Source organism: Pongo abelii, chromosome X (assembly GCF_028885655.2).
Source record: "Pongo abelii isolate AG06213 chromosome X, NHGRI_mPonAbe1-v2.0_pri, whole genome shotgun sequence".
In the NCBI taxonomy this organism is placed as follows: domain Eukaryota; kingdom Metazoa; phylum Chordata; class Mammalia; order Primates; family Hominidae; genus Pongo; species Pongo abelii.
The window spans coordinates 125548771-125559178 of record NC_072008.2 but is presented as its reverse complement, the minus strand read 5'-3'; the positions used below and the strand labels follow the sequence as shown (position 1 = coordinate 125559178).

The 10408-nt window shown below is 46.6% G+C and overlaps 1 long non-coding RNA gene across 1 annotated transcript in view; it reads right to left on the bottom strand.

Moving 5' to 3' along the window:
• The window catches only part of LOC134760898 (uncharacterized), a 34793-nt gene that overhangs the window by 21341 nt on the left and 3044 nt on the right, over window positions 1-10408 (bottom strand). The gene's annotated exons all lie outside the window — the stretch shown is intronic.

The window sequence follows — 10408 nt, the reverse complement described above, 5'->3', positions numbered from 1 at the left end:
CTAAGTGTGTTTATTGACTTCACTAAATAGCTGTTATATTTGAGAAATTAAATTTTTGATACTGAATTAACCTCTGGAGAATTTCAAAAGTGCATAAATGATATTAGTTTCTGCTTTCACTGGCATGCCTTTGTTTTGTCTACCAGGGAAAAATCAGTTCATGGTTCACTCCTATATTAGGCCTGATATTTTTTGGCTGTGCCCCCACCCACATCTCATCTTGAATTCCTACATGTTGTGTGAGGGACCCAGTGGGAGTTAATTGAATAATGGGGCAGGTCTTTCCTGTGCTGTTCCCATGATAGTGAAGAAGTCTCACAAGATCTGATGGTTTCATAAAGAGGAGTTCCCCTGCACAAGCTCTTTTTGTCCTGCTGCCATCCATGTAAGACATGACTTGCTCCTCCTTGCCTTCTGCCATAATTGTAGGGCCTCCCTACCCATGTGGAACTGTGAGTCCATTAAAGCCTCTTTTTCATCCCAGTTTCAGGTATGTCTGTTTTTTTTTTTTTTTTTTTTTTTTTGAGACAAGGTCTTACTCTGTCGCCCAGGCTGGAGTGCAGTGGCGCGATCTCAACTCACTGAAACCTCCACCTCCCAGATTCAAGCAATTCTCCTGCCTCAGCCTCCCTAGTAGCTGAGATTACAGCCATCTGCCACCGTGCCTGGCTAAATTTTGTATTTTTAGTAGAGACGGGAATTCACCATGTTGGCCAGGCTGGTCTTGAACTCCCGACCTCAGGTGATCCACTGCCTCAGCCTCCCAAAGTGCTGGGATTACAGGCGTGAGCCACCGCGCCTCGCTTCGGGTATGTCTTTATTAGCAGTGTGAAAATGAACTAATACAGGCTGTTCTTACATTATTATAAAGAAATACCTGGCTGGGGCCAGGGGCAGTGGCATATGCCTGTAATCCCAGCATTTTGGGAGGCCGAGGTGTGTGGATCACGAGGTTAGGAGTTTGAGACCAGCCTGGCCAACATGGTGAAACCACGTCTCTACTAAAAATACAAAAAATTAGCTGGGCGTGGTGGCACACGCCTGTAGTCCCCAGCTACTCAGAAGGCGGAAGCAGAAGAATCACTTGAACCTGGGAGGTGGAGGTTGCAGTGAGCCGAGATCGTGCCACTGTACTCCAGTCTGGGTGACAGAGTGAGACTCCATCTCAAAAAAAGAAAAAAAAAAAAAAAGAAATACCTGGCCAGGTGCTGTGGCTCCCACCTGTAATCCCAACACTTTGGAAGGCTGAGATGGGCGGATCACTTGAGGTCAGGAGTTTGAGACCAGCCTGGCCAAAATGATGAAACCCCATCTCTACTAAAAATACAAAAATTTTTTTGGTGGCATGTGCCTGTAATCCCAGCTGCTCAGGAGGCTGAGGCAGGAAAATCACTTGAACCCACGAAGGTGGAGGCTGCAATGAGCCGAGATCGCACCACTGCACTCCAGCCTGGGCAACAGAATGAGACTCTGCCTCAGAAAAATAAATAAATAAATGAATACCTGAGACTGGATAATTTATAAGAAAAGAGATTTAATTGGCTCCCAGTTCTGCAGACTGTACAGGAAGTGTGGCACTGGTATCTGCTCGAGTTTTGGGAAAGCCTCAGGGAGCTTTTACTCATGGTGGAAAGTGAAGCAGAAGACATCCCACATCACAGAGTGAGCAAGAGAGTGAGTGCGGGGAGGAGGTGCCACACTTTACAACAACCAGCTCTGTAAGAACTCACTAAAGAGAGGACAGCACCAAGCCATGAGGGATCTGCCCCATAACCCAAACACCCCACCAGGCCCCACCTACAACACTGGGGATTATATTTCCATGAGATTTGGGTGGGGACAAATATCCAAACCACATCAACTATTCTGGTCCCATAAGAACAAAATGTTTAGACAACATCCTTGAGCTTTTGCCTGATTTTCATTCATTCTGCCAGCCCTTCCTAACATGGCATCAGTTTGCCTTTACTTTCTAAATAACTTTGTTTCCTCAGTTTTTAGAAACAAGTAGCCCAAGAGGGAGGTACAAGAGCCACCAGAAATGATTGAAAGTGAATGATTGTCAGCTGGGCGACAGGATTAAGGGAAGGGAAAATTTCAAGAAGGAAATTGGCTGACAATGTCCCATGCCACAGAGAGATTAAGGAAGACAAGAAATGGAAGTGTTCATTGGATTTGGCAGTCATGATTTCATTAGTGAACTAATGAAACTGATGACCTAAAAGAGACAGAAATCATGTTACAGTGAAGGGTGAATGGCAGGTGGGAAATGGATGTATGGATTTGGAACTCATCCATTTTTAGGGGTGCACTGAAGTCATGACCATGGATTCTGTCACTTTATGGGGAGAGAGTGAAGTAGGAACAGAAGCAGACCTAGGGCCCAGCCTTAAAGAACTCTTAACATTACACAGAGGTAAGGAAATGTATCTACAAAGACAGAAAGAATAGCCAGAGTAGGAGAAATACCAGAAGACTCCGGTGTTACTTAATCCAAGAGAAAAGTGTTTCAAGGAGGAGGAGTGGCCAGCAAGGTTGGCCACTAAAAATACGGCTGGGCACGGTGGCTGATGCTTGAAATCCCAGCACTTTGGGAGGCCGAGGCGGGCGGATCACTTGAGGTCAGGAGTTCAAGACCAGCCTGGCCAACATGGCGAAACCCCACCCCTACTAAAAATACAAAAATTAGCCGGGCGTGGTAGTGCACATCTGCAATTCAAGCTACTTGGGAGGCTGAGGCAGGAGAATTGCTTGAACCTGGGAGACAGAGGTTGCAGTGAGCTGAGATCGCGCCACTGCACTGCTGCCTGGGTGACAGACTGAGGCTCTGTCTCAAAAAAATAAACACGAAAAAAAAAAAAAAGAAAAAATATTAAAAATACAAAAGTTAGCCAGGCGTGTTGGCACAAGCCTGTGGTCCCAGCTACTCAGGAGGCTGTGTCAGGAGAATTGCTTGAACCCAGGAGGCAGAGGTTGCAGTAAGCCAAGATCACACCAGTGCACTCCAGCCTGGGCAAGAGAGCAAGACTCTGTCAAGAAGAAAGAAAGGAAGGAAGAAAAAAATGGAAAGGAAGGAAAAAGAAAAGAAAAAAGAAAGAAAAAAGGAAAGAAAGGGAGGGAGGGAGGAAGGGAAAGAAAGAAAAGGGAGGGAGGGAGGGAAGAAAGGAAGGAAGGAAGGAAAAAAGGAAGGAAGGAAGGAGAGAAAGAGGGAGAAAGAGAAAAAGGAGGAAAGGAGAAAGAGAAAGGAAGGAAAGAGAAAGAAAAGAAAGGGAGGGAGGGAGAAAGGAAGGGAAACAAAGAAGGAAGGATAAAAGGAAATAAGGAAAGAAGGAAGGAGAAAGAAAGAGAAGAAAGAGAAGGAGGGAGGGAGGGAAAGAGAGAAAGAAAAGGAAGGAAGGAAAAGAGAGTGAGGGAGGGAAGGAGGAAGGAAAGAGGGAAGGAGAGAGGGAGGGAGGAATGAAAGAAGGAAGGAAGGAAGGAAAAGAGAAGGAGGAAGGAAAGAGGGAAGGAGAGAGGAAGGGAGGGAGGGAGGGAGGAAGGAAGGAAAGAAGGAAGGAAGGAAAAGAAAGAAGAAAGAAAGAAGAGAAAGAAAAGAAAGGAAACAAAGAAAGAAAAGAAAAGAAAGAGAAAGAAAAATGAGCCAGGCATGAGAGCTCTTGCAGGTAATCCTAGCATTTGGGAGGCTGAGGCGGGAGCATCACTTGAACTTAGGAGTTTGAGACTAGCCTGGGCAACATAGTGGGACCCTATCTCTATTAAAAAAAATAAAAAATGTTGGCCTGGCACAGTGCCTCACGCCTCTAATTCCAGCACTTTGGGAGGCCAAGATGGGATGATTGCTTGAGCTCAGGAGTTCAAGACCAGCCTGGGCAATATAGTGAGACCCCACTTCTAAAAAAAATGAAATACTGATTCATGCTACAACATGGATGAACCTTGAAAACATTATGCTAAGTGAAAGAAAGCAGACACAAAAGGCTACATATTATATGTCTCCATTTATATAAAATATCCAGAATAGGCAAATCCACAGAGACGGAAAATAGATTAGTGGTTTCCTAGGGCTGAGAGAAGAGTGGGAATGAAAGAGTGACTGCTAGGCCAGGTGCGGTGGCTCACACCTGTAATCCTAGCACTTTGGGAGGCTGAGGCGGGTGGATCGCCTGAGGTCAAGAGTTCGAGACCAGCTGGGCCAACATGGCAAAACCCCATCTCCACTAAAAATACAAAATTAGCCGGGCGTGGTGGCACATGCCTGTAATCCCAGCTACTTGGGAGGCTGAGGCAGGAGAATCACTCGAACCCGGGAGGCGGAGGTTGCAGTGAGCTGAGATCATGCCACTGCACTCCAGCCTGGGCAACAGAGACTCCATCTCAAAAATAAATAAAATAAAATAAAATAGTGGCCGGTGCGGTGGCTGACACCTGTAATCCCAGCACTCTGGGAGGCCGAGGTGAGCGGATCACCTGAGGTCAGGAGTTCAAGAGCAGCCTGGCCAACATGGTGAAACCCCGCCTCTACTAAAAATACAAAAATTAGCTGGGTGTGGTGGTGCATGCCTGTAATCCCAGCTACTTGGGAGGTTGGGGCAGGAGAATTGCTTGAACTCGGCAGGCCGAGGTTGCAGTGAGCTGAGATCACGCCATTGTACTCCAGCCTGACAGAGCAAGACTCTGTCTCAAAAATAAAATAAAAAAATAAAACGGTGATTTTCATTATTATGTGAATTATATCTCACTTAAAGAATGGGAGAGAAGTTGGAAACAGTGAATGAAGACAAATCTTTACCGGGTTTTGTTGCAAAGGGAAGGAGAAGAAGAAGTAGCTGGCAAGGGGGTTGGAGTAAAAAGCAGCTTTTTTAAGATGACAGCATATTTATTTGTATGTTGATGGGAATAATGCAGTGAACAGCAAGGACAGAAAGGGAAGACTAGTCAGAGCAGGGTTGTTGAATGGGCGAGAGAGGTTTGGATCTAGGGCACAAGCGAGCAGACAGGCTGGACATAGCTCAAACGTTTCATTCACAGTAACAGAGGGATGGGGGAATAGTCACGTGGAGATGTTGGCAGATAGCATGTGTGGATGGGCTGTGGGAGTTCTCTTGTGATTGCTTAAATTTTCTCAGTGACTAGGAAGCCAGGTCCTCAACTGAGTGTGAGAATGGAGGAAGAAGGGTTGCAGGTTTGAGGAGGGAGAGGAGAGTCTTGACATAATTATCTAGGCCTAGGCTCAGCAAATTACAGCCTACGGACCAAACCTGGCCACTGCGTGTTTTTGTACAGCCTGAGAGCTAAGAATGGTTTCTGTATTTTTCAATGGTTGAAAAAAATCAAAAGAATATTTTGGGACACATGACAATTCTATTGAATTTAAATTTTAGTATCTGTAACTAAAGTTTTCTTGGAACCCAGCCACACCCGTTCATTTACATATTGTCCTGCAGCTTTCATCCTGCAACAGCAGAGTTGAGTAGTTGCAACAGACACTGTATGTCATCTGCAAAGCCTAAAATATTTACTATCAGAAAAAGTTTGCTGACCGGGCATGGTGGCTCATGCCTGTAATCCCAGCACTTTGGGAGGCTGAGGCGGGCAGATCTCCTGAGGTTAGGAGTTGGGGACCAGCCTGGCCAACATGGCGAAACCCCGTCTCTACTAAAAATACAAAAATTAGCTGGCATGGTGGTAGGTGTCTGTAATCCCAGCTACTCCAGAGGCTGAGGCAGGAGAACTGCTTTGAACCTGGGAGGCGGAGGTTACAGTGAGCCGAGATCGTGCCATTGCACTCCAGCCTAGGCGACAAGAGCGAGACTGTTTCAAAAAAAAAAGCATACTTGTAACAACAGCCCCCACGAGTATTCTTGTTTCCACTATTGTCCCCATCCCCAACTACTCTCCAGCTGGCCAAAGGATCTTTCTAAAATACTTACATAATTGGCCAGGCATGGTGGCTTATGCCTGTAATCCCAGCACTTTGGGAGGCCCAGGTGAGAAGATCGCTTGAAGTCAGGAGTTCGAGATCAGCCTGGACAATGTGGTGAGATCCCGTCTCTACCAAAAATACAAAAAACTGGGTTGGCAGCACGCGCCTGTAGTCCCAGCTACTTGGGGACCTGAGGTTGGAGGATGGCTTGAGCCGGGGAAGTGGGGGTTGCAGGGAGCTGAGAATATACCACTGCACTGCAGCCGGGGTGACAGAGCAAGACCCTGCCTCCAAAAACAACAACAACAACAACAAATATATAATTGCCACTTACTCTTACCCTTTAAAAGCTTTCAAGGCTCCCAATTGCCTTCAGCAGTAATTTTGAAAATCCACCCTCAAACAAGAAGGGTCCGGCCAAACAATGAAGATGTAAACTGCCCTGTGGAGTCTGTTCTTTGATGTTGTCTCTTTGATGTATTAGCATTTGTTCATTCATTCACCAAATATTTACTGCGCATCTACTATGTGTCAGGCACTGTTCCAGGCTCAGGGAATACAGCAGTGAACAAAATACACAATCCATGACCTCATGGAGCTTACATTCTAGTGAGGGAGTCAAACAATAAATAAATACAATATATGTTATCTCAGGTAAGTAATATGGAGAAAAATAAAGCAGTAGTAGGGGTAGGGAGTGCTGAGTGGGGGCCAGGGGTTGCAAATTTTTTTTAGAGAGAGTCTCACTCTGTCACCCAGGCTGGAGTGCAGTGGCTCAATCACCGCTGACTGTAGCCTCGAACTCCCCAGGCTCAGGTGAGCCTCCCACCTCAGCTTCCTGAGTAGCTGAGACTACAGGCATGTGCCACCACACCCAGCTAACCTTTGCATTTTTCTTGTAGAGGCGGAGGTCTCACCATGTTGCCCAGGATGGTCTCAAACTTCTGGGCTCAAGCGATCTGCCTGCCTTGGCCTCCCAAAATGCTGGGATTATAGGTGTGAGCCACTGCGCCCGACCTGGGGGTTGCAATTTTACTTTATTTTATTTTTGAGACAGAGTGTCCCTCTGTCTCCCAGGCTGGAGTGGAGTGGCACGATCTCAGCTCACTGCAACCTCCGCCTCCCGAGTCCCGGTTCAAGCAATTCTCCTGTCTAAGCCTCCTGAGTAGCTGGGATTACAGGCACGCACCACCATGCCCAGCTAATTTTTTGTATTTTTAGTAGAGATGGGGTTTCACCATGTTGGCCAGGCTGGTCTTGAACTCCTGACCTCATGATCTGCCCGCTTCAGCCTCCCAAAGTGCTGGGATTACAGGCGTGAGCCATCGCGCCCGGCCAAGCTGCAATTTTAGATAGATAGGGTGGTTAGGGAAAGCCTCACTGAGGTGACATTGGAAAAATGACCTAAGGAGACTGATGAAGGAAGCCATGAAGACGTGGGGACATCTAGGGGAAGAGCTTCCACGTAGAGAGAAGAGCAAGTGCAAAGGCCCTGAGCTGAGAACTGCCCAGTATGGCCAAAGCCCAGTGAACCGATGGTGAGAGCAGTGGGAGATGAGGTCACAGAGGTGAGGTGGAAGGGGCTGATGTGGAAGCATATGCCTGTTGTGAGAACTTGGATCTTTAATTTTTTTCTTCTTTTTATATTTTTTTGGAGATAGAGTCTTGCTCTGTTACTCAGGCTGGAGTACAGTGGTGTGATCTCACCTTACTGCAGCCTTGACCTTCCGGGCTCAAGCAATCCTCCCACCTCAGCCTCCTGAGTAGCTCAGACCACAGGTGTGTGCCCCGACATCCGGCTAATTTTTTAACTTTCCGTAGCGACAGGGTCTCCCTATGTCGCCCAGGCTGGGGCACTTAGATATTTACTGGAGTGAAATGAGCCATTAAGAACCACTAAATAGGCCAGGCACAGTGGCTCATGCCTGCAATCCCAGCACTTGGGGAGGCAGAAGGGGGCAGATCCCTTGAGCTCAGGAGTTCAAGACCAACATGGCCAACATACACCCCCATCTCTATTAAAAACACAAAAATTAGCCAGATGTGGTGGCATGCGCCTGTAGTCCCAGCCACTTGAGAGGCTGAGGCACAGGAATCACTTGAACTCAGGAGGTGGAGGTTGCAGTGACCTGAGATCATGCCACTGTGCTCCAGCCTGGACAGAGCAAGACTTAGTCTCAAAAAAATAAAAAATAAAAAGGAGCCACTAAATACAGTAACATGATCAGGCTTAGGTTTTAACAGGGTCATTGACTGCTGTGTTGAGAAGAAACTGTAGAGGGGCAGGGCCAGAAGAAGGGGGAAGAGTTTGAAGGATTTTGCAGTAATCCAAGTGAGAGACGAACGACGGTGGGGGAAATGAGCACTGAATTCGAGAAACATTTTTGAGACAGCTGACAGGATTTGCTGAGATTGGATTAATGGTATAACAGAGAAGAGTCAAGGGTGAGTTTCTATATAAAATGGCTTTTAAAACAAAGAGCCATTCTGTCAAAGAAGTCTGCAAATTACATCGGGCGCGGTGGCTCACGCCTGTAATCAAAGAGCTGGGATCAGCACTTTGGGAGGCTGAGGCAGGTGGATCACTTGAGGTCAGGAGTTTGAGACCAGCCTGGCCAACATGGTGAAACCCATCTCTACTAAAAATACCAAAATTAGCTGGGGATGGTAGCATGTGCCTGTAATCCCAGTCACTTGGGAGGCTGAGGCAGGAGAATGGCTTGAACCCGGGAGGTGGAGGTTGCACTGAGTGGAGATAACACCATTGCACTCCAGCCTAGGCGACAGAGCGAGACTCCGTCTCAAAAAAATAAAAATAAAAGAAAGAAAAAAAAGAAGTCTGCAAATTGTTGGTCCCCAGGATAAAGCTCAGACTCCTAGGCTGGCTCTGGGAGGCCCTGGATACCTGTTCTTAGCATCTACACCTTTGCAAATATAATCGTCTCTCAGTATCCATGAAGGATTGGTTCCAGGATCTCTTTAATACCAAAATCCACTGATGTCCAAGTCCTTTATATAAAATGATGTAATATTTGCATATAACCTACACACATCCTCCTGTATACTTTAAATCATCTCTTGTTTACTTATAATACCTAAAATAGTGTAAATGCTATGTAAATAATTATTATACTGTATTGTTTTTCATTTGTATTTATTTTTAGAGATAGGGTCTCACTACATTGCCCAGGCTGGACTTGAACTCCTGGGATCAAGCAATATTCCTGCCGCAGCCTCCCAAATAGCTAGGACTACAGGTGCATGCTGCCACACCTGTCTATATTTGTATTATTTTTTATTGCTGCATTTTTTTTTCCAACTTTTTTTTTTTTTGAGACAGGGTCTCACTCTGTTGCCCAGGCTAAAGTGCAGTGGTGCGATCTCGGCTCACTGCAACCTCCACCTCCTAGGTTCAAGCAATTCTCCTGCCTCAGCCTCCTGAATAGCTGGGATTACAGGTGTGTGCCACCATTCCCAGCTAATTTTTGTATTTTTAGTAGAGACAGGGTTCTGCCATGTTGGCCAGGCTGGTCTCGAACTCCTGGCCTAAGTTGATCCACCCGCCTCGGCCTCCCAAAGTGCTGGGATTACAGGTGGGAGCCACCACGCCCAGCCATTTTTCCAAATACATATTTTTTAACTTGGATTTTTTGGATTTTTATTGCTCATTTATTTAAGAGCAAGCATTTTCTTTCTGGTGACCAGAAGCAACAGCAAATAAGCTTTTAAGTGCTTATGTCAATCATCCTTTTAATTCTTACTGCTTTATAGAAAGAGCACTTCGTGCTGGTTTTCCTTCTACCTTTCATGCCACCCCTTCTCAATTTTTTTTTTTTTTTTTTGAGATGGAGTCTCCCTCTGTCGCCAGGCTGAAATGCAGTGGCATGATCTCCACTCACTGCAACCTCCGCCTCCCGGGTTCAAGCGATTCCCCTGCCTCAGCCTCCTGAGTAGCTGGGATTACAGGCGCCACCACCACACCTGGCTAATTTTTTGTATTTTTAGTAGAGATGAGATTTCACCATGTTGGTCAGGCTGGTCTCGAACTCCTGACCTTGTGATCCACCCGCCTCGGCCTCCCAAAGTGCTGGGATTATAGGCGTGAGCCACCGCGCCCAGCCCTCAATTGTTTTATTTGTTTGTTTGTTTTGAGACAGGGTCTCACTCTGTTGCTCAGGCTGGAGTGCAGTGGCACAATCATGGCTCACTGCAGCCTCGAACTCCTGGGCTCAAGTGATCCTCCCTTCTCACCTTCCAAGTAGCTGGAGCTACGGGCACGTGCCACCACATCCAGTGGCTAAATTTTGTATTTTTTGTAGAGAGTCTCACTATGTTGTCCAGGCTGATCTAAAACTCCTGGCCTCAACTATTCCTCCTTCCCCAGCCTTCCAAAATGCTGGGATTACAGGTGATAGCCACTGCACCTGGCCCCTGCTTTGCTTTTCTTGATGACACCTCCTTCTGATGTGCCATGTAATTTATATA